Source organism: Dreissena polymorpha, chromosome 6 (assembly GCF_020536995.1).
Source record: "Dreissena polymorpha isolate Duluth1 chromosome 6, UMN_Dpol_1.0, whole genome shotgun sequence".
Taxonomy (NCBI): Eukaryota; Metazoa; Mollusca; class Bivalvia; order Myida; family Dreissenidae; genus Dreissena; species Dreissena polymorpha.
The window spans coordinates 42,717,340-42,740,150 of record NC_068360.1 but is presented as its reverse complement, the minus strand read 5'-3'; the positions used below and the strand labels follow the sequence as shown (position 1 = coordinate 42,740,150).

The following is a 22,811-nucleotide window of genomic DNA, read 5'->3' as shown; positions in this document are numbered from 1 at the left end:
CAATGTGCATGGCTGTACCACGGTGTAGGTTATGAAAAGTTTTTTATCTTTGGTAAAGTCTAGATTAAATGATACATTTATCCAAAATTGGATGTCAGAACTTAATTATTCATCAAGAGCAATACATTAAAGGCAGTTTTGTAAATTTGAATTTCAACCTTACTTAAAAAAATGTTAGCATAAATAGGTTTAGATATGATCTCTGTAGATTAAGTGTTTCATCCCATAGATTAGAAATAGAATCAGGCAGAAGGCACAAACCTGAAGCCATACCATTTCAAGATAGAAAATGTCAACATTGCAATGTCCTTGAGGATGAATATCATTTTTTACTAGAATGCTCTTTATATGATGATATTTGGAAATTGTATATAAATAAATATTACTGGAAAAGACCAAATATGATAAAATTTATTGAAATAATGCAATCGGATAATACAAGTACCAACAGAAACTTAGCTATGAATGTACATAAAGCATTTAGTCAAAGAAACCTGTATAAATATTATTATGATTAATTGTATATAATATGTTACCCAAACTTGACTTCTCGCTCTCTACTCTAGTAGATTCGTCTTTGTTGTTTTTGATGTTACCGTTATAGCATTGATTGTGAAATAGATTATAAATGGTGTAATAAAAAAAATGTGTCCTAGACCTTTTCATGTATTGATACATGTACTTTATTTAACAAATTATGAAATTCAATACTGATCACATGTCATGCCTTTATATATGTTACTATGTTTTGTTCATGGGTACTCATGGACAGTTTGTCTATTGTATAATATTGAATAAACCAATAAATCATCCTTTCTATACATAACCTTTGTAAATAGAGCGTCACTAAATTTGTGTGACTTCGTATGACTTTTACTTTAAATGTAAACTGCGTTATTATATGAAACCAATATTTTTACATTCGTAGTCACAAAATCACAAAATACATGTACATTACATACATACACGCTACAGTGTTACCGAAATGTCATTTGTAATTTGACGTGAAACTGATTTACTGTATACAAGCGCATTTTGTAAATGAACACATATATTATAAATAAAACAGTTGTATCACTCCCTCATTACACGCTATCTCTATGTTTTCAGCAAACATTTAAATATGCGTATCGTTAATGCTCTTATGGCGAATGTATTATTTTAGAACCCTTGGCCTCTTTTAAAGTCTCTATAACTCTCAAAATCAACGAAAATTTCGTAAAATATTTCGTAAAATAAAGTTAATACCTAAACAATCAGTGTTCCTTATCACAAAAGCCACAATTTCAACGCTAGATGTGGTATGATTACATAGATTTTTGTAGATACAAAATGCTCGTTTTTATTTATTTGTGACCACCATAAATTCCATGTTAATTTCCTGCGAATATCGACATCGATACGACACACGAACACTAAATTGGTACCATGTTAAAACCATCATAAAAACGAGCAGTATGCGTTGAAATTTCGACAATGGACCATAAGGAACAATGATTTTTAAATGTTTAGCTTTATTTTACGAAATATAGTACGAAATTTTCGTTGATTTTTTGCAGTAATGTTACTTTAAAACCTTCTAAACACTTTCAAAATAATGACAGTATGGTACCGTAGCCACGGGCATGCGTATACGGGAGAATACCGGGTTAAAGTGAGGTTAGTTGGCGTTCCCATATGGCGTCGTTTTCTTGTTTTTCGCGAAGTAATAGCGGATATTTTCACCCGATAAAAAACTTATTACTTATATTTCTTGTAAAATGAATACCTCCTTTTGGCTCAACAGTGTTTGCGCTTCCTTTGGTTGTTTGTTTCATGTTCGTAGACGTCGTGATAAAAATATATAATTTTCTCGTATAATACACAGTATTAACCCACATGTACAGTAAAATATAACTAAAATCACCATTGTTTTATTTTCACGACGCCGTTTCATCTCCGATAACTAATTTATTGCAAAACATTCGTTTAACCGCACTTTTTTGGAACTGACTTCCTTTTAAGCACATTTTGGACTTTGGGGGTATTTTTATATGCAAGTTACACAAAAGAGAATATTAAAAAAAATACGTAACACCTTTAATGTAACAAATCGATTAAGGGAGTTGGTATTTTATTTATATTTGTCAGCAACACATGTATTGATTGTACACAGACCCGTAATTCGTTCTTGAAATTAAGTGCACATGATCATTTTCGAATTAATCTCAATGATATTCGTTTGTTCAAATGTGTAGTTGACTCCTTCCAACCAACTGATTTTGAATTATCTTCATTTGACTTTTTGAGACAGCCATATATTATTATGAATTGTTGCTTTTTTGTAAAAAGTAAATTGTCAATTCAACTAAAGTCTTGTTTGACTTATCCTAAGTAATAATTAGATATGCATGTAAAAAGACATACATATGGCCAAACAAATATTTAATATATACTTTAATTTACTTCTGTTTAGAAGATTATAAAGCGTTAAAGCGGGCTAAATACAATAATGTGTTTAAAAGTTCTCGATAGTCGTTTTTTATTAAATAAGTCATATTGGACATTATTGTAATTCCTATTGTCAGCAAATTCGCAACGCTATCTTACTCAATACCATCAACCATCACTATATAAACACACTCTTAACTGCCATAATGTGATACAATTGTGTTCCGAGGTCACAATTTAAAACAATAAAATATACGACTCGAGTAATATTTGCTCTTCTTCGTTTTTTTCCATGATTGTAAGTGACTACGCTAACCCCAATCAATGTATGACAAAGGGACCATGACAAGTTTAATCGCCATACATGAATTTACCATCCAAATCGTGGTACGTATCAAAAGTGCAAATGGTTCTTCTAGTAATAATATGTAAATGAACACTTTCTTAGCGCTCGAAAATAATAAAAACATACAAACGGCGACGTTTTTAGATAATTTTACCTGGGTTTCACTTAATTACATAAACGATCCAGGGGCTAAAGTGCTTTTTCCGATAAGTATGATGTACACAATATGTACAGTGAGTACTGTTTTATGCATTGGATGAATGCTGTTTCCGTTTGACATTTTCATGCAAAACATACCTCTTTTTATGAGTAACGTTATCAACGAGCTGACTTAAACCAGACTACAAATATTGCAAGCGGCATCGTTTCATACACGATTTTGGATCGAATTTTATGTTAATATTTTTATTCTGTCGAGAGCGACGTTGACTGCCATAAATCAACGTGGTTGAAATGTTTTGTCAACAATCCAAATATGTGAACTAAATATATACTTCTAAATGTCATATAAACAATGCTGAAGTTGTCATTCTGGCAGCTTATCACATTTAACTAAATTTATTCAAGTAAATACATGTTTTGCTTTTATGCGTCACAGACTATAACTTGAAAACGATAATATCCGATTCGTCAACCATTAGCGATAACTTGGCTCGGGTTTCAAACCAACGCGATTTACGTGTTTGCTTTATTACTGTTTTAAGTTCAATGTAATCATTAAGGCTTTAAGGCTTTAACAGTGGCGTATAGTAATCTTACCTACAGCTTTCGCTTAACATATACATAGAACAGCGAATCTGAACATACATTTGAGTACAAAATAAAGCTTCACAAAGAAACACATGGATTAACAATGTACATTTAAAGATAATAAAATGCTAACGAGGTTGATATATAATAAGCATTAAGAAAGAAAATGTGACCATGAACGACGATGACGCAAGCACGTGTCTTTCGACATATAATTAATAACGCACATTTGGTCGATCATAAATATTGCTGCTTCTGGGAAAACTAGACTAATTCAATAGCCCATTTTACTTCGAGTAGTCATGAATATTTACGATTTCAGCCGACTAGAAACCGAACAGTTAACTGGCTGACCAATGAAATGCTGGGGTAAACATGTACAAATAATCTATTAATTGTAGCAATATGTGTAAATTCATTGCGGTTTTTTTGCTGATAAATAGAGAATACACCGAAGAAAATGCCGCCCGCGTACAATGTGAAAAGTTGTAGAATATGGGCGGATGGTGAAATGCTTTTAATAGAGAATATTATGTGAATTTCGGATAAAAATCAAGTTTATCATGCGAGGCTTAGAACCGATATAGCAGCGCGAGGCTTGCCGAGCGCTAACATGGTTCGAGTCGAGAATGATAAACTTGATCTTTATCCAAAACTCACATAATATTCTATTTAACATGATATTTCCTACTTATTTCAAGTAATTATTATCAAATGTCGCATTTTTGGACGATTTTGAGTTTCCGTAGTTGACAAAAAAACAGATTCTACAATTTTTGGAAAAATCCAATTCTGATCTTAAAATAGCGATAGTATAAAACCTCAAGTTTATACGATCGTTGTAAACAGCTCGTATGAAACTTCTCTGATTGAAAGAAAGTCCGAATGTATGTTGAGAAAGAAACTAATTATTGAAGTTATATTAAATTGTTTAAGTGATTGCGGCAAACTACCGATTGAAAAGGCATTTTTTATTTCAACAAAGGAAACTGTTGAAGCAGACGCCATGCTGATTTAATGTAAACATAATACCCCAGAATTTGATTGGTTAGCGTGGTCAGCTGATAGAGAAAAGAATTCCGAGTTTCTGCGAATATTTCCGATCTCCTGGTGTAATGGTCTATTTGCGTAATGTGTCGTAAAGTAATAAACTGCATAATGGTAGATCGCTTACCGCTTGTTGGTGATTTACACTATCGCATGAACGTGACTTTTAGATTAATCAGACGATAATTGTCGCTCGATTTAGTCTCCAATTTAATTTTATTTAAGCTCTGTTAAATTGAACTTTAATGAAGCAATTATCATACACATGTCGATGTAATCAAAATGGGCTGCTGATATGCCTTTCGTTATACAATGTCAGCGCAGTGTATAGTACTAAATTTAGTTTAAACCTATTTATTTTAGCTCGATTGCATCGAAAGCCTAAGGCTTATATAAATGCTCTCGAGTCCGTTTCCTGGGCCTAGAACCAGTACTTGGTGTCTTTGGGGGAGATCTAAAGAACGCTCCCACGGTGGGGATCGAACCCGTGACCTCCCGGTTGCTAGGCGGACACCATATCCATTACACCACGGCGACCTTGCTACTAAATTTGCATGAGCTTCACATTTTGAGTCAACATGGATTGGTTCAACGTAGACGAGTCATTGCCATGAAATGCGTTGACGATAGTGTTAAGAACAACTTCATATTTCTTTTTGTTTTATTTCAATTGAAACAATAATTCGTTGACATATGCATTTATTTGTTATGAAGCATGTTAAAAATATTAAATAAAACTAAAGGCAGTTCTTTATAGTGAATTTAGTTTGCTATGAATACGTTTAAAATAACTTTTATAATGTATTCATACATTTTTCCTTGGCAGCAGCTTATCATGTAGTTATCTATAAATATAATCTAATCTAGCAAAAAGATATATCCCTGCGTGCCATGCTTCTGTAGACTTTCTCGAAAGAGCAATATAATTGCACGTTACGTTTGACATATTTATTAGGTAATTACTGAATGCGAACATGTTCCAGTCTGCCAAACTCCGTAACTTAACAACTGGTCTCATCGATAATCGAGCAACGCATACACTTTAATTTGTTTGCAGAAAAAGTATCTGATCAGTAGTGACCCTTATCATGAATAGTTGATAACTGTTACACTTTTCAATATTCTATCTGGCAACATATATATTTTTACAAATGTATATAGTTTTACAGGTTAATAATCTATCGTTTAGTATAATTTCATTTTTGCATGCGTTTATATCAGTCAATGTTTTGAAGTTCTCGTAATTGACTATACATTCATTATAAGTCATAGAATCCGATGCTACTAAACAAACACTAATATACCAATATGTAGTATAGTTGAGACAAACAAAGCAAAGAAAACAGTTCCAAAATTATTTTACGACATAAATTAGAATGACTCTACAAGTGACCATGCAGTCGTACACAACAAACTTGTTAGTGGAGCTGGCACATACGCTTATTACCTTTCATTTTTACATTGATATCTAGCAAAGTCCATACGAAAGATTGTGCGTATTTTTCGGGATAATAACGGGAAATATAGTGTATAATGAATTGCAAAAGAACGATATCGCTTGTCTGGAAATCGTCTTGAAATTCACTCCCAGTGTTCTGCACTTCATCTTGCCAATGGAAATGAACTCGCAGTAGGTGAAGGACATGTATTTCAAGAATCTGGAAAATGAACTTGCATCGATAAGTCAAAATATAAATAACTTATAAAGTTATAAAGGAAATTACTAAAGACCAATTATTATTGCTATGTTAACCGCTTGAAAAGTGGGGTTAATATGTGAATAAAGAAACTCTAGACACAGTATAAGGTGATAAATTATTTTTAACCATCAGTTGTTACTATACTAATATCATAATAGCTAAAAAAACAACACTTGACATAAACTTTATAAAGGCTGATGTCAACTTTTTGGAATGGTCAATTCAAACCATATGGGTATTTAAGCAGTTTAAGGTTACTTATTGTTTGTAAATTGTAATAAATGAATTTAAATATAATTAACATATGATTTCGTATTCTTGCGTCAAGTAGGTTGACTCTCGATCATATTATCCATTAAGGAATGTTTACAACGAACATACTAGTGTACTGATCTTCATGGAGATACAATTCCGTTAGCGTTGTGCCCCATATTTGTGTACAAAAGATATTTTCTTTTCTGACAAAAATCAAATGATGAAATGAGACAAACATGTATCGAATTCATAGTCACATATAAGCATTGGTAATTACTGACAGATAATACGATGTGGCCCAAATAGTTCCAGTGCTCTTAATTTGTATTCAGCTGCAAATGCTAACAGGATGACTCACCGTGGATGAGAATGAGTTTGTATGCTTCTGTTAACCCATGTATGCCTAGTGGACTCTCCCATCCTTCTAAATTGGATCAATGTATTTTCAAAAGAAGGGATGTCTTGTTTATGTATTTTTATATTTATAATATTTCTTACAGAGAGTCCTTTAAGCAAACAGCGCAGACCCTGATGAGACGCCGCATCATTTGGCGTCACATCTGGGTCTACGCTGTTTGCCAAGGATTTTTTTCCAGACGCTAGGCATAAATGTGTTTACTCTTAAGAATTATTGTGTTAAGTCAGGCTTAAGTAACGGATTGTCTGTTTTTAGTACCACATTTATTGTTAGAATATGCTTTCAGTGTGAGAAATCTTTTAAAAGAAAGTGCGAATTTTACTTCATAAATAAGACAGCCTTTAATAAACACATTAAACATGCACATGTATTATGAGTCATGTTATAAATAATTTAAGTCTATTCCACACATGAAACTTTACTACATGTTCACAAATAGTTAATTTATTGACATATGTGGTGCGTTTTATTAGAAGCAATTAATTTAATAAACAGTTAAACTGAGACGAATATATGGTCTTTTCTTAATATGTATGTATTTGTACGAAGAAGAAGAACGATTTTATTTTCTTTACAAAATTCATTTTTCATTTTACATTCCTTAATACCATAACAATAAAAAGCGTATTATTCTAAAGAGAAACTAGAATATGCCATTTATCTCTTGAAAAGAAAACATCTAAATAGCCACGAGGGCTTCCAACAGATGTTTTACACTTGGTTTATTGTTTGTCACCTATCATCGATAAAAAATGAGTGTTTCGATGTTTTCTACAAGGGAAAAATAAATAGCAGCAGCATCTCGAAAACATACATCTTGTATATGTGTTTCGCGCATAAATAGTATATAGGGAATATTACGCTAGTCAATTGTTCCAAGGGTTTGTATCACTCGATTGGCTTGTGTGATGACGTATCACACGAGAGGCGGAGCCTCGAGAGTGATGCGAAATAGCAAAAGCCACGAGAGTGATACAAACTCTTGGAACAATTGACTAGCGTAATTTTCCTTTTATTATATACAACAACTAACGAAAACAGTTTACAATTGTATTTTTTACTTTAACAAAACTGACAAAACAATGACTAAAACAGTACGCCATAGTTTATTTAAGACGCATATGAATACAGTTATGTAAATTAACGTGTAAACATTCGAACCGGGAAAACACAGGTTTCCGACACGCTTACCTTAATGCCATCGTTAATCCAATGTTAATAACAATTAAATTGACAGCTTTAATCCGATGTTTATAACAAAAATGTTGAAACAATATGCACTTCCATTTCTATCTTCCATGTCTTTATCGAAACTTAGTTTAAACCACACTATTTTATTGTATTCCTATCGAAATATACATTTATGCATAAATAAACACACACTCCAAAATACGTTTTGAATATGTTCGATTTTTTTGACAAATAGTTTACTGTAAAAAAACACCACGTCCGACAGGTCCTTAAATTCCATAGAGTTTAGATAATACTATTGTGTTTCGTCACAGAAATGACGCCACACGATGTATTACGTAATATATTTCGTAATATAAAATATTATTTTATATTTTCGGTTCGCGTAGTGTGACGTCTTAAAAGGGTCGATGTAGTCCGGCTAATATGGTAATACGGAATTGGAAACAGCGAGTAGCGTAATACGGGATTTTTTATTTTAACGATTGATACAACCTCTATTTTCTTAAAAGCATTAAACAGGTATATAATAAAACTATTATTATATACCTGTTTAATGCTTTTAACAAAATACAGGCAGGTTGTATCAATCGTTGAAATAAAAAAATCCCGTATTACGCTACTCGCTGTTTCAAATTCCGTATTACCATACTAGCCGGACTACTTCGACCCATTTAATGACGTCACATTATGCGCACCGAAAATAGAAATATTTTATATTACGAAATATATTACGTAGTACATCGTGTGAGGTCATTTCTGTGACGAAACACAATAGTTTTATCTAAACTCTCTGGAATTTAAGGACATGTCGGACGTGGTGTTTTTAAACAGTTAACTATTTGTTAAACATGTATTTTTGAGTGTGTGTTTATCATGTATAAATGTATATTTCGAAAGGAATACAATAAAATAGAGTGGTTAAAACTAAGTTTCGATAAAGACATGGAAGATAGAAGTGGAAGTGCATATTGTTTAAACGTATTTGTTATAAACATCGGATTAAAGTTGTCAACTTTATTGTTATAAAAATTGAATTAATGATGGCATTAAGGTAAGCGTGTCGGAAACCTGTGTTTTCCCGGTTCGAATGTTTACACGTTAATTTACATAAACTGTATTCATACGCGTCTTAAATAAACTATGGCGTACCGTTTAAGTCATTGTTTTGTCAGTTTTGTTAAAGTAAAAAATACATTTGTTTACTGTTTCCGTTAGTTGATTGTATATAATAAAAGGAATATTACGCTAGTCAATTGTTCCAAGAGTTTGTATCACTCTCGTGGCTTGTGCTATTTCGCATCACACTCGAGGCTCCGCCTCTCGTGTGATACGTCATCACACAAGCCATTCGAGTGATAAAAACTCTTGGAACAATTGACAAGCGTAATATTCCGTATTTATTAGATGCAATGAATGCCGAAGATGTGTTTCGTTATTTGCCTAAGTTAATGAGCGATGATGATCATTAAGAAAACATTTCATGAACAATAGTTTGTATACAAAGCAGATGTTTGGAAGACGATTTAATAACGATGAGAACAAAGAGAAGAACACGCTCAGTTACAAATGCATCTCGCAAGATTTTATCAATGTTGTTATAGTTTTGTGTGTGTATGTCTTTTGTGTGTGTAATACTGAATTGATTCCTTGCCACCAAAACATACCACGAGAAATGATGTTGCTGCACAATGCTGATGTCGATGATGTCGATTACTTGAAAAAAATATGTAATCTGCATATGTTGGAACAACAGTTTTGACAACACTAAATTCTTGGATAACAACAAAAAAGCAATATTTGGTACAATTTAATATTCACGTATAATTCCGACGAATACAAATCAAATATGCATCAAACCGACAACATGTTATAAATATTTCCGATTATTAAATGAAATTATACAAGTAGAGCGGCTTGTAAGAGTTTGGAATTTTGAACACGATGAACAAATAATTTGATTGAATATTTTAACACCTACGTACATAAGGGATTTGCATTAATTGCATACAGTAAAAGTTGGGTTGCACCAGCAGTGGACTTCAAGATCTCACCACCAGACTCGATGGACGAGCAGGAGCATGCGGGATGGAGGTCAGGCCGGACAAGTCCAAGACCATGACCAAGTATGGTACCAGTATCGCGTAATTCCGAATAAGAATTGCAATGGCGACCGCATCGATCGCCAGACTGAGAAGGCTGTGGACAAGATGTCACATCAGCTTCCCCACCAAGTACAGGCCCTTTACGCCTCTCGTAGTATCCATCCTACTCTACGGCTGCGAGACCTGGGTGTTACACGCGGAAACAGAATGCAGGATACAGGTATTTGAACATAAATGTATCCAAAGACTGTTCCGCATCTCATAAACGGAGCACAATACCAACGAGTACGTCGGGAACATGAGTGCTACACTTGTTGTTCCACAAAAGCCCATACTGGCGACCGTCAAACGGTTTTGAGAAGTCACCAGACAGGACTTTCGATGCACAATTGTTCTCCAAGGCACGCTAGTAGGAGGTCAACGTCGAAGTCGTCACAGGAAAAGATAGATTAATATTTTTAAAGAGTGGACATCCCTTCCCATGGATGAATTACTCTCAGCAGCACACATCAGATCTGACTGGAGGAGGATATATGTATCGTCACTACTGTAAATCACTTAACAGTCGGTGTATTATTTTTCCTTTTTTATTAAAATATTCAAGACACAGTAACACATACATTTATTCGGACGCAAAAGCAAAATCAAAAATAATTATGGTGAGAAGTAAAGCTATTTTGGAATAGTTTTTCAATTTGAAAATTAATTAATCGCATGTCAAAATCAAAGCGCTGAAGGCACTGTAGGTGTTCGCTGTTGTATATGTTTAGACGCAACTCAGTTTAAAAAAATATGTTATAGCTTCTTAGATTGCAAGTTTTAAATGAACACTTCACATTCAAATGTTTAAAGGGTGTGTCTTAAAGCACCGATCCAGATGTGTTTTTTTAAATAATTAATAAACAATATTGTTTAAGCTTCATTTTGGAAAAAAAGGGCTTAATGCATATGCATTAATTGTCATCCCAGTACCATACACTCTCTTTAAACGAAAAACATTATAAAATCAGAAATGTCGTCCTTGATTAGCTTGTACGCATTGCAAAGGCTAATCAATGTGCACAGGCTAATCTTATTTGACATGCATTAAACCCGTTTTCCCTGAAAGCAGCCAATATGTACAGATTTCAATGATAAACACTAGACTGGCCGATGTCGTCATACAAGCTGTTAAACACTATAAGTCACATAAACCAACTGCAGTGTACCAGTGGTGAACTATAAACAGGCAGATGTGGTGGTTATCTTTCTCAGCAGACACTCTTTGCATTTGTCCATTCGCATAATTTTACTGCAACAGGCAGTGGCTGTCTTTCCATAGAAAAGTTAAGCAGTTAAGCGCATACTGATTTGCAAAACTTGCTCTGTAACATTAGTGTGAACTAACGCTCACACTAATCAAAGCGCTGAAGTTGTACGTTATTGCATAATCTTAGACGCACTTTAGTTTTCAAAATTATGTTATCGCTTTTTATATCGCAAGTTTTAAATGAACATAACCATTCAAATTTATAAAGTGTGTCTTAAAGCACAGGTCGATATGTGTGTGCACTGTTTATCCTCATATTTATGTTAAAGAGATAACTTAGACAAAATAACAACAATATGTCTCTTTTTCACAATTGGTTGATGCACTTGCAACCATCTTTAGAATTGTGTTTCCTTGCTAAAAATTAAAAAACAAACTATAATCATGTTCATTTTGTGTTATGTGTATATAATACTGTATCTATTTTCTTTAAATCATTGAGCAACAATTTTGCCAACATGACAACTTTCAATGCAGCATTAAGCCCCGTTTTCCCTGAAAGCAGCCAATATGTACATATTACAATGATAAACTGGCAAATGTCGTCCCACATGCTGTTATAAACACTAGACTGGCCAATATAGTTGAACAAGCTCTTAAACCTTACACATGCTGTCTGCTACAGTAACTACAAGTGCTTAAGTATAAACATGCAGTGGTTATCTTTACTAGCTGCAGTTGTCGTCCCTAGCGTAGTTAAAAAAGACTGATTTGCAAAACTGCCTCTCTACTTTAGTAACGATCACACTTAAAACTCTTGATACGTGGTTGATGTTTGTTCAAATAACCTTGCTAGGTACATATGCAGTTGTTCATGTGCAACTAATGCGACGCTTCACTAATATCATATGTTGTTATTTTCTTTAAGACCACATAATATCATACCTTTAAAAAACGTTGACTCTTTCTATCCGATTGAACAATTCAATAAGTGACTCATTATGAACATGTACACACATGTTGTATGTGCTACATTTATTTATGTTTCCATAAGCCAGATACGTACATCGGCTTTTAGCTATTTGAGCACGGTAACAGCGTAAATAAATGGAATTAACGCGATTGACAATACGTTTTCATAAGTGCGTTTTTTACATTTTGGAGTTTGTAACTACATATAAAATGTGTGGGTAAAGTTGTATGTTTTCGTCCTATGTTGTGAATTGCACTTTATGAGATGTTGCGGCTCCTTTTTCTCCAGCAAAAGCGAGCGACTGTGTGCGCGATATTGTCACCACCTGAAACAAAATGTCATATTTTCGATGTATTGTCACACATTATTGCGGCAAAGAAATTGACAAGGGGCGTAAAATAGTCGTGGAAATAAGAAAAATGAAACCAAAGACAAGAAACATTGTAAGTTTTATATCGACAAGAATGCAAAATCAACTGCGATGCCAGAAAAAATAAGATATCGCAAGGCGAATAATACGATACCATATTTGTGTAGGAGTTCATGAATAGCATAGTTTTCAAGATGTTCATTTACCAATCTTTGCTCAATGTATGCTAACTACGAATATTAACATAATTAGGGGAATATATTACAAGTTAACAAATATGTTTTATCTCTGAAAGGTATCAAATATATGTGCTTGTTTTGGTTACCGTCCGCTTTAATGAGTTTAATATTCCTCATTACATGCACAGGGTAAGGTCATATTTTAGGACGTAACTTATCAAGTCGCTACTATTGTTTGTGCATAAGATGCGCAACTTTCCTATAAATTCTAGGTGCCATAAGAACAGGCTGTATGAAGGTAGGCGTTACTTAACAGTTGCACGAGAAACTCACGCTGAGCCAAACTTCCGTGTCGGATGTTCTGTTTCTGAGAAGAGAGTCCGTTTCTGTTGTTCAAATAATTGTTCAATGTTTGAAAGTTCGCATATTTGTCATCAGAAATTTTGCAGTCGTTTATTCTAGTCTTGAACAATATAAGCACACCATAAATCATGTAGCATATACACTATTATTTATTTGCGAGATACATCATGAAGCGTTTTAAAACTGTCTCTCATTAAGATATTAATGTAGAATGGTTCATTAATAACGAAATGCAATTAAGTAAAAAAAACAGAACATATAGAAATTGAGTACATTTACATCCAAACATTCAATGTATTCATGGCATTTTTCATTATAACGACAACAGCAGGAAGATAAGGTTTAGGTTCATTCAATAGACATACAGTCCATGAGTATACATGTTCAAACATGGGGTTTTACAACCAGATTAACATCATAAAACATGGCAGGTGCATGCTTGAGGGCAACGGACCATTACATTTGCGTTATTGGGTAAATAACCTTGTAAACCGGTATTAAACAATGGTTTAACCCAATAGCATAAGCGTTTTGACAATTACCAGGGGTAGTGCCAATTAACAGTTCAATTATCTACAGCAATGGTACTACCTCTTCCACTATACGGCATATTTTTTTACAAGCGCGTGCTATTACTGGTAGTCTTTGATACAATTTACGCTATTTTCGGACACTTCAATTTTCGACTTCAAGTTTTCGGACACCTGTATTTTGTGAATATTTTCCGTATCTAAGTTTTCGGACACGAAAAAAAAAGTTTTTTAAGTGTCCGAAAACATGGAGTAATTACGGTAGTATGCGATGTCTGGGAATAAAACATTGAAGACGCGCATTTTTTTCGTGTTAATGTATCCTGGATGTCATTATGAAAAAGTGCATATTCTTTGGACTACTTAACACGGTTGGAACCGTCGGGACGAAGGATTTAGATCTACATGTAGATCTAGCTAAAATTGATTTTCAGAATGTGCGTGCCTATTTGGATCACAGGTGAAAGTAACGTACCTTGGATAGAGATAAGTATTTATTTATTCATTTATTAATTATCTTCGACAGGCTTTCAAACAATATTTTTTAGTTTTTGCCCTATAATCGATAGCTCGCGTCCTATTCCTTTAAAACAACGAGGCGTGTCAAATAATGCATGCATATGCAACCACTTACCCCTTAAAACTAATTCCAATACAATCAGAATAATACGTTTTTTTCATTTATTTACATTTATTGAAACGTCGTTGTTGTTGTTGATTGGATATTTCTGTGCCTGGCTCTGTCAATGTAATTCAATGCTAAGCCGGATTCAAGAGCGAAAAAAGTTCAAATTTAGAGTTAAAACAGTTGTTGCAAAAAAAATAATAATAAACTTTTGGAATAAGTTTTTAGGGGTAAGTGGTTGCATATGCATGCACTATTTGACACGCCTCGTTGTTTTAAAGGAATAGGACGCGAGCTATCGATTAAGGGGTAAAAAATAACAAATATTTTTTTGATAGTCTGTCGAAGGTTAATTCGGGTTGACAAACGGACTGGAAATATTGCTTGGTTATCGACCGACTGTGAGTTTACGGCTAGACAGATTTTTTTTTAAGATAACTTTTTTTGAAAGGATGTCCAATTGCCCATAGGAGGATCAAGGGCTGCTTTGGATTAAAGCTACTTTTGAAATTTTTGCGGCCCGCGAAGACAGGTCTATAATAAATTCTAGTTAATGACCTTGTTATGATTCCAATATCAGAGGGTGGGAATTTTTTTTTCGTGGCTCTTTGTAATTTTTTTCTCATTTAACATGGTTTTATATATAAAGTTGAATATATTGGACTCCTAAAAAAATAAAAAATATACTTTCCTGGGTACGTTACTTCCACCTGTGATTTGAATGTGAAATTGTGTGTATAAAACATACTGACGGGTGTGAATTTTGGTTCAGTAGTCTATTCGATTTGTTTTGCTTTTGGATGTAAGCAAACGTAACGGTTTTTTCTTTGATGAATATACGTTGTTTTTGTTTTTTTATCAAAGAAAGTCTATTCAGTAAGAATATGAAATTATTCTCGGTTTGATAAATACGGTATAGTATGGTTTAATACGTGTTATTTAGAAGAGAGATTATGGTAATGGTTTAGCGCGTATAATGCATGGGTTTTGTGTGCATGTTTTAGCGCGAAAGCGCACGAGTTTTTCGTTTTGGGGTATATATGATTTGCACATCTAGTGAGACGCCATTCGAGGGTTGTTTTTGACAGGCAAAGTTATGGAGCAAGAAAACGAAAGGGTGATAAAGTAGTTTAGGCGTTCATTTGCGAAATACATAGTATTCGGAAGGAGATTTTCGATGAGAGGACTGATTCTCTGCTAGAAGCGGAATGGTGAGCTGGAACTTCGAACAAAGGTCAGACTTGTTGGTTCTGTTTATTGTAATAACACTGGCAACAACTTTCCGATTGAAATTAACACAGGTTGTGTTCCTTGTTAACTTTTATGATAAGTATATTCAATAACATGCTCCATATCTTTATTTGTGCTGTTTTTGTTTAGTTCCAATTATTCAGATACATCAATTGATTTGATTATTGGGTAAAAATGAAACTATTTAAGTTAAAAAGAGGTCGCAAATGTAATGGTCTGGTAGGATTATATATAGGTAAGGCCACATAGTGTCACTCCAGGTTGTTTTGATAGCAGAGTTAGATCACTCTCCCTCATGTTTTTACGAACACCTTGCTTTATTTTTATTGTTTATAAGATATAACACCTTATATGGTAATACATGTGTTACAAGTTTGTGTATTAGTTCCAAGCGTATAATTCAACAAACGATTAATAACAATTAAATGCCGTTTTCCTTATAATTCAGCTTGATGGTTGTGTGCGATATATGACGTGGTATGATAATGAGCGGATAAAAATTTATGCGAACATATCTTTAAACTATTCAGGTATTCCAATTGTGAATTAAGAATGAAACATCAAAAATCGATACATTACGGAAATATATATTCTATTCACCTATGAAACAGCTATAGAGACTTGTCTTGTAAATTTTTTTTTGAAACATGTTTGTGTTTTGCATATATTACATCTCGTTCGCTGGATATTGAATAAACAGTTTATATGTTATTGTTGTATACAATTAAAAAAAAAATCTCTAAATTGAATTAAAACATTTTGAGTTATTATATTTTTCATAATAATTTAAGACGTTAAGTTTTCCCTGCAAGGTTGGTGTCAATAATGGTGCATGCATATGTGCTAATTAATTTACGATATTTTGGATAAACTGTGGTATAAATTTGGTTTGAAAAGAGCGTTGACAATAAGACTGTTGTTTTAAACTTAAGTGAAAGGCATTTATCGGTTTTGTTAAATTTAGTTTCGTCATAGTTAAATGCATTTTTAAAGATTAGGTACTGTAATGATAACAACAGTAGACCGGATTTATTTGCAATATAAGTCATTTTGTTTTCGTGATAGTTTTTGTTCTTGTTTGGTGGCCTGTTGGCTTGATGTGTAAAGACATTTGGCTTTTATGGCGTTTGGCCGTTTTTTGAATGCCAGTTAACATGTGTAATTTGCTTATCGTTTTGGTGAAAGCCAGTTGACCAGATGTGGTTAAACCCAGTTAGCGTGTGTAGTTTGTTAACCAAATTTGTTAAAACGTGCGTTTACATTTACATTTTTGTTTTTATTTAATGTTAAGATTGTACTGTTCGAAGGATATTATATATTGGAGAACATTAAATGTATGTTATTAAGGGCCAGATTGGCTTATGTAAATTAACCGGTTGGCTCGGGTTGTCCGTTGACAGTTTGTTGAAGCAGATTTTTTCAGATGCGTATAAGCCAGTTTGCTTGCGTGTCAGTTCACAAAAATGTCTCAAAACACATGTTGAAATTGCATTTACACATGTTTGCGAAGTTTATTTTTTCAGAAGCTGGACAGTTCGAAGAATAAATAATGAATAGTGTAACATTATAGTAAGAGGGCAGCTCGAAAGGTATAATTTGTTTGTTTTTTTTGTGTAATTATGTGTTAGAAAATAACTTGTTAAGATTAATAATGATGATTTTATTGATGATGATGTTATAAATGTTGATGATGATGCTAACGTTATTGATGAGGAGGAGGAATAGTTGACAGTATTTTGTGAATGGATAATACTACATTAACGAATTTTTAGTGAATGAAATTATTTTAGGTTTGATAAATACCGAATGATGTTGGTCTTTACATAGTATTTAGAAGAGAAAGTGAGTATGGTTATGGTTTAGCACGTAAAAATGAATGAGTTTCTAGGTTTTGCGTTTAATTGAACAAAAACAAGTAACGGTTCAGCAACAGGGATTATTCTCAGATGGTACATGCATTCCTTTTAGAGTCACTGAAATTCAACTTTGCATCAATACCGGTTTTCTTTGAGATTTGTTTGATGGGTTAAAATTCCAAAAATTGACGAATTTTGCAGCCGACCAAGTACCTATAGCTTTGTATTTGAGTGTGTTAAGCATTTTGTTGTTTTCAAATTAGTAAATCAAAATAAATACGGTGTTCTAGTATATCAATTGAGCTTATGCTATTGCCATGGAAATTTGAGCCAGGGTTCGATCAGTAGCTTAAAGTTTGTCTTTGTGTTGGTGAATTGAACCTTAAAACAAATGTCAAGTCGGTAGTTTTAATTTTAAGAGCAGAACATACGTATTGATTGTGAGAACATTAGTAAAATGTGTTTGGTATTTGTGCATGTCTCTTGTGGTCATTGGACCAAGTTGTTTAAGGCCAATTGGCCTGATTTTGAAAGCCAGTTGGCTTGTATGGTCAGTTGACCGTTTTTAAAGCCAGTCTATATGGTGTGTGAAAGCCTGTTGGCTTGTGTTGTCAGATTACCGAACTTTCTTGGAACGAAAGTCTCATAGAATTTACAATATTTGCCAAATTATTGTTTGCAATGCAGTAACTGGACAGTTCGAATAGTATATTAAGTATTGAAGAACATAAAGGTATGGTTTATGTAGTATGTTATTATTATTACTAGGATTATTATGATGTATTTTATTTGGGTGCATTCGGAGAATTGCAAAGCCGGTAGTTAAAAAGGAGCCTATTACATCAGATATATTAAAGAAATTTGATCACACTTTTGTTTCTGAGAGCGATTGTTCTTTGGGGTATTTAAGAGGCGTTACAATCTTTTTCTTATTTTATGCTGGTTTTTTAGGATAAGTGAAATTTTGTCTGTTAAAAGATCAGATGTTGTATTTTTAGATACGCATTGTAATATTAAAATTGAAAAGTCAAAAACGGACATTTTAAGAGAGGGTAATACTGTTCTGATTGCAAAAACTAATACAGACACATGTCCTGTGAAATTGTTTGAAAAGTATTTGTGTGTTGCAGATATTGCATGTTCATCTACTGATTATGTGTTTAGACCAGTTTATTTGTGTAATGTAAAACACTGTTTCAAATTGATTTCTTATAATAAGCATATAAGTTATTCTACTATAAATGATAGTTTAAGAAGAAGTTTAGTCTATTGGGTTATGTTTCTTCTAAATATGGACTTCATTCTTTTCGTGCTGGTGGAGCATCTATAAGTGCCAATAATAAGACTGTGGATAGACTTTGGCAAAGACATGGTAGATGAAAAAGTGTTTCAACTAAGGACGGATATGTTAAAGATTCTTTGAAAGACAGATTATCGGTGTCGCTAAATTTAGATTTGTGAAAAGTCATTATTAATGTATGTGTGATTTGAAATGTATGATGTGTTGTTCGTAGCACATTTAAAGACACTATAATATATTAATATATAAATGGTTTGGAAATGCTTTTGAGTATTATTAAGTTCTGTGTTTGTGTTGTGTGTATGTTTTCTTGTGGTCATTGGACCAATTTGTTTACGGCCATTTGGCCTGATTTGGTAAGCCAGTTGGCTTGTATGGTCAGTTGACCGTTTTTTAAAGCAAGTTGATCTGATGTGTGAAAGCCGGTTGGCTTTTGTGAGTTGAACTTATTTTCTTAAAAAGCATGTTCACATGGAATTAACAATCTTTGCAAGTTTATTTTTTGCAGCGCAGTAACTGGACAGTACGAATGGTATATTAAGTATTGGAGAACATAAAGGTATGGTTTATGTAGTATGTTATTATTATTATAAGGATTATGATTATGATATTTTTTATTTCCGTTTTAATGTTTATCATTAATTTTGTAAATATTGTTTTATTATATCTGTTTAATTCTCTTGTGCATTATTCGATTGGTCATTTGACCGTTTGTGAAGGCCAGAGTGTGCCTGATGTTGATTAACCGTTTGGCTTGTGTGGTCATTTGACCGTTTGTGAAGGCCAGAGTGTGCCTGATGTTGATTAGCCGTTTGGCTTGTGTGGTCATTTGACCGTTTGTGAAGGCCAGAGTGTGCCTGATGTTGATAAGCCAGTTGGCTTGTGTGGTCAGTTGACCGTTGTTGAAGGCCATAGTGTGCCTATTTTGATTGAATTAATTTTATTGCTTTTACAAATGTTTATAATTGTATCTTTTCAGTTAAAACACAGTTCGAGAGGTATATAAGTGGTGGAGAATATTTAGGTATTCATTTTATGTTTTATATTATTTGTATTCTCTCTTTGTTTTATTCGAAAGTCCTGTCAAATACAAGCACTCACTCCTATTTTGTCTTTGGTTTATTATTTGTTTGATGATGATAATGATGATGATATGGGTTATAAAGATGATGAGATTTTAATAGTATTTTGAGAATAGAGAATAATAAATTTACTCATAACTATGAGTAAATGAAATTATTCTCGGTTTGATAAATACGGTATAGTATGGTTTAATACGTGTTATTTAGAAGAGAGATTATGGTAATGGTTTAGCGCGTATAATGCACGGGTTTTGTGTGCATGTTTTAGCGCGAAAGCGCACGAGTTTTTCGTTTTGGGGTATATATGATTTGCACATCTAGTGAGACGCCATTCGAGGGTTGTTTTTGACAGGCAAAGTTATGGAGCAAGAAAACGAAAGGGTGATAACCCCGCCCGCCCGCCCTTAATGAACATATGTATGGTTAAATAATTGGTTACATTGCTTTTATGTTTATAATTTTGCAATTATAAAGTCTATATTTAGTATATTTTTAGTTCGGTTTTTAGTCCATGTGAGATGGGATCTTAACACAAACAGATTCTATTACTGGGAAAGACGATGGGTGTATTTTCATTTAAGTCTGAAGCAGCTAAGTTTTCTTGATTATTTTGACTCATTTTTACTTAATATTGTGTTTGAATGAGGTTTTTTAAGTTATGGGTGTCATGTTTTTCGAGACTCTCACTTCCTGGAGATAGTACCTCCAGCATATTTATTGAAATATTGGTATGTTTAAATTTCAGTGTTATTATTTTTTGTTGTCTTTCGTAATGAACGTTTAATTCAAAGACATTCTTATTGTACGATTACTTAATATTTTCATTTTGGTGTGACTGGTTAGATGTTGAAGTCGGTTTAATATAGCTGTTCGTCATATGCATTTATGTATTTCTCGGAATACTTATGATTTATCAATATTCTTTTTAGGTGCTTTATGGATTTTATGGTTTGAGTGATTTGTTTGTTTTTATGTTGATGTCCGGGGTGTGTGCGGGATGCTTTTGATGTTTGTTTGTTATGTTAATTTGCGCAATGAAATTGATAATGTTTTAATTACATTTTTTACTAAATAATACTTAATGTTTACAGTATAATAATAGCTGCTTATTTGTAGATTTCTCTAAAATTAGAGGTTTCGGGAGGTGATGAAGGCACCTAGACACCGGTCTCGAGCCATGGGTCCTCATACGTCCCCCTGCCATTAAAAGAAAAAATAAGAAAACAAAAATGGCAGTAGGGTTGCGTATCCCGCTCGCGGTTTTACCTGAATCGTTTATTACTACTGATTATTGTATGGGGTGTACGTGAAGTCATGTACACTTCTCTTGATTGGTGGTGATGGATGAATCTTGCAGATATTAGCAGCTTCTTTGAACAAATTAATGTTTCACAATTGTTAATTTATAATATTTAAGCAAGTTAGCGTGATTGATGGGCATTGTTGGCGTCCTGTGTGCACTTTGGGCATCGGCCGGGATCAGTTTATTCAAACAGTAACTCTTTATTTGAGATATATACATGACGTCTAATTGTTATGAATAAATTTGCATTTTTTCACATGACACGCATGTGCATGTGAAGAATTCATAATTACATGCCCTACAGCATTTAAATAGTATCGTTTCAGTTCTTTATACACCTGAACAAAGATGTTACACTGTTTCCAGTCGTCTCGAGGCTAATCAATTGAGCGGTGCCGTTGAGGTCTATATCCATTGCACATATAACACATACGGGCGTCAGAAGAATTGTTTTTTGCATTTATATGTTGAAAGTCCTGTCAAACAAGCACTCACTCCTATTTTGTCTTTGGTTTATTATTTCTTTGATAATGATAATGATGATGATATGGGTTATAAAGATGATGAGATTTTAATAGTATTTTGAGAATAGAGAATAATAAATTTACTCATAACTATGAGTAAAACCCGTTTGCAACAAGTGCGTTAAAGCTTAACATAATTATTACGGATCATCTTGTGTCTGTGTCACAAACTATTGGATGCTAAGGCTAGATCTAGACGCCATCAAAATCTACAGCGTGCATGAAACAATTTGGCGAGTCTAGATTCTTTAATTATTTATGTTCAAAACAAATCTGTGTGTAAATCTACATGAACATGTATGTTGAAATCGACATTATTTTGTCAGGAGCAATCGCCGCCATATTGGATTTTGATCATTTTCTTTCGATAATAAAATGAATTATATTAAAGTAAAATCTTCTTTTCGCGGTCGTAATGTGTTACAATTTGCATGTTGCATAAAAATGAATCGAGGCATTTGGTGATATTTTATCTCGTTATACAGTTTTTGTGTGATTTTTTAAGGACTATTTTCGTACCAGAACATATACATGCTATATCACTACGAATGCTTACATTCGTTAGAGTTCAAGCGCTTTTAAGAATGAATTAAAATTATTGTTAAGGTAATTAGATCTATTTATGTTAAATGTCACCAAGGCTCGCCCTCCAGCTTCACAACATAAACTTCTCTCTCTTCAACGCTACCCTAATATTCTCTATATTTAAACTTACATTTTTAAGTAAGGTTGCAATTCGTATTTACAAAACTGGCTGTAACTGATTGCTCTTGAACAATTAGTTCTGAACTTTATTGCTCACATCCGGAAAAGCGTAAACCCGAGTAATCCCACTTATATATTGCTACTTTCTGAGATAACAAAAATGTCACCAATCCAGCAACAAAACTGCTGGTACCTAATAAGAAATTGTCATATATTGACCATTCAATAGTATTTTCATCGAGGCCTTTGCTTATAAAAG

At 33.4% G+C, this 22,811-nt stretch overlaps 1 long non-coding RNA gene across 1 annotated transcript; it reads left to right on the top strand.

Annotated features, from left to right (window-relative positions):
• Window positions 1–15,413: 15,413 nt before the first annotated feature.
• Window positions 15,414–21,823, top strand: LOC127834721 (uncharacterized). Its single transcript, XR_008028084.1, has 2 exons — window positions 15,414–15,765; window positions 17,306–21,823. It is a non-coding gene; the product is annotated as an uncharacterized LOC127834721 (long non-coding RNA).
• Window positions 21,824–22,811: the final 988 nt, after the last annotated feature.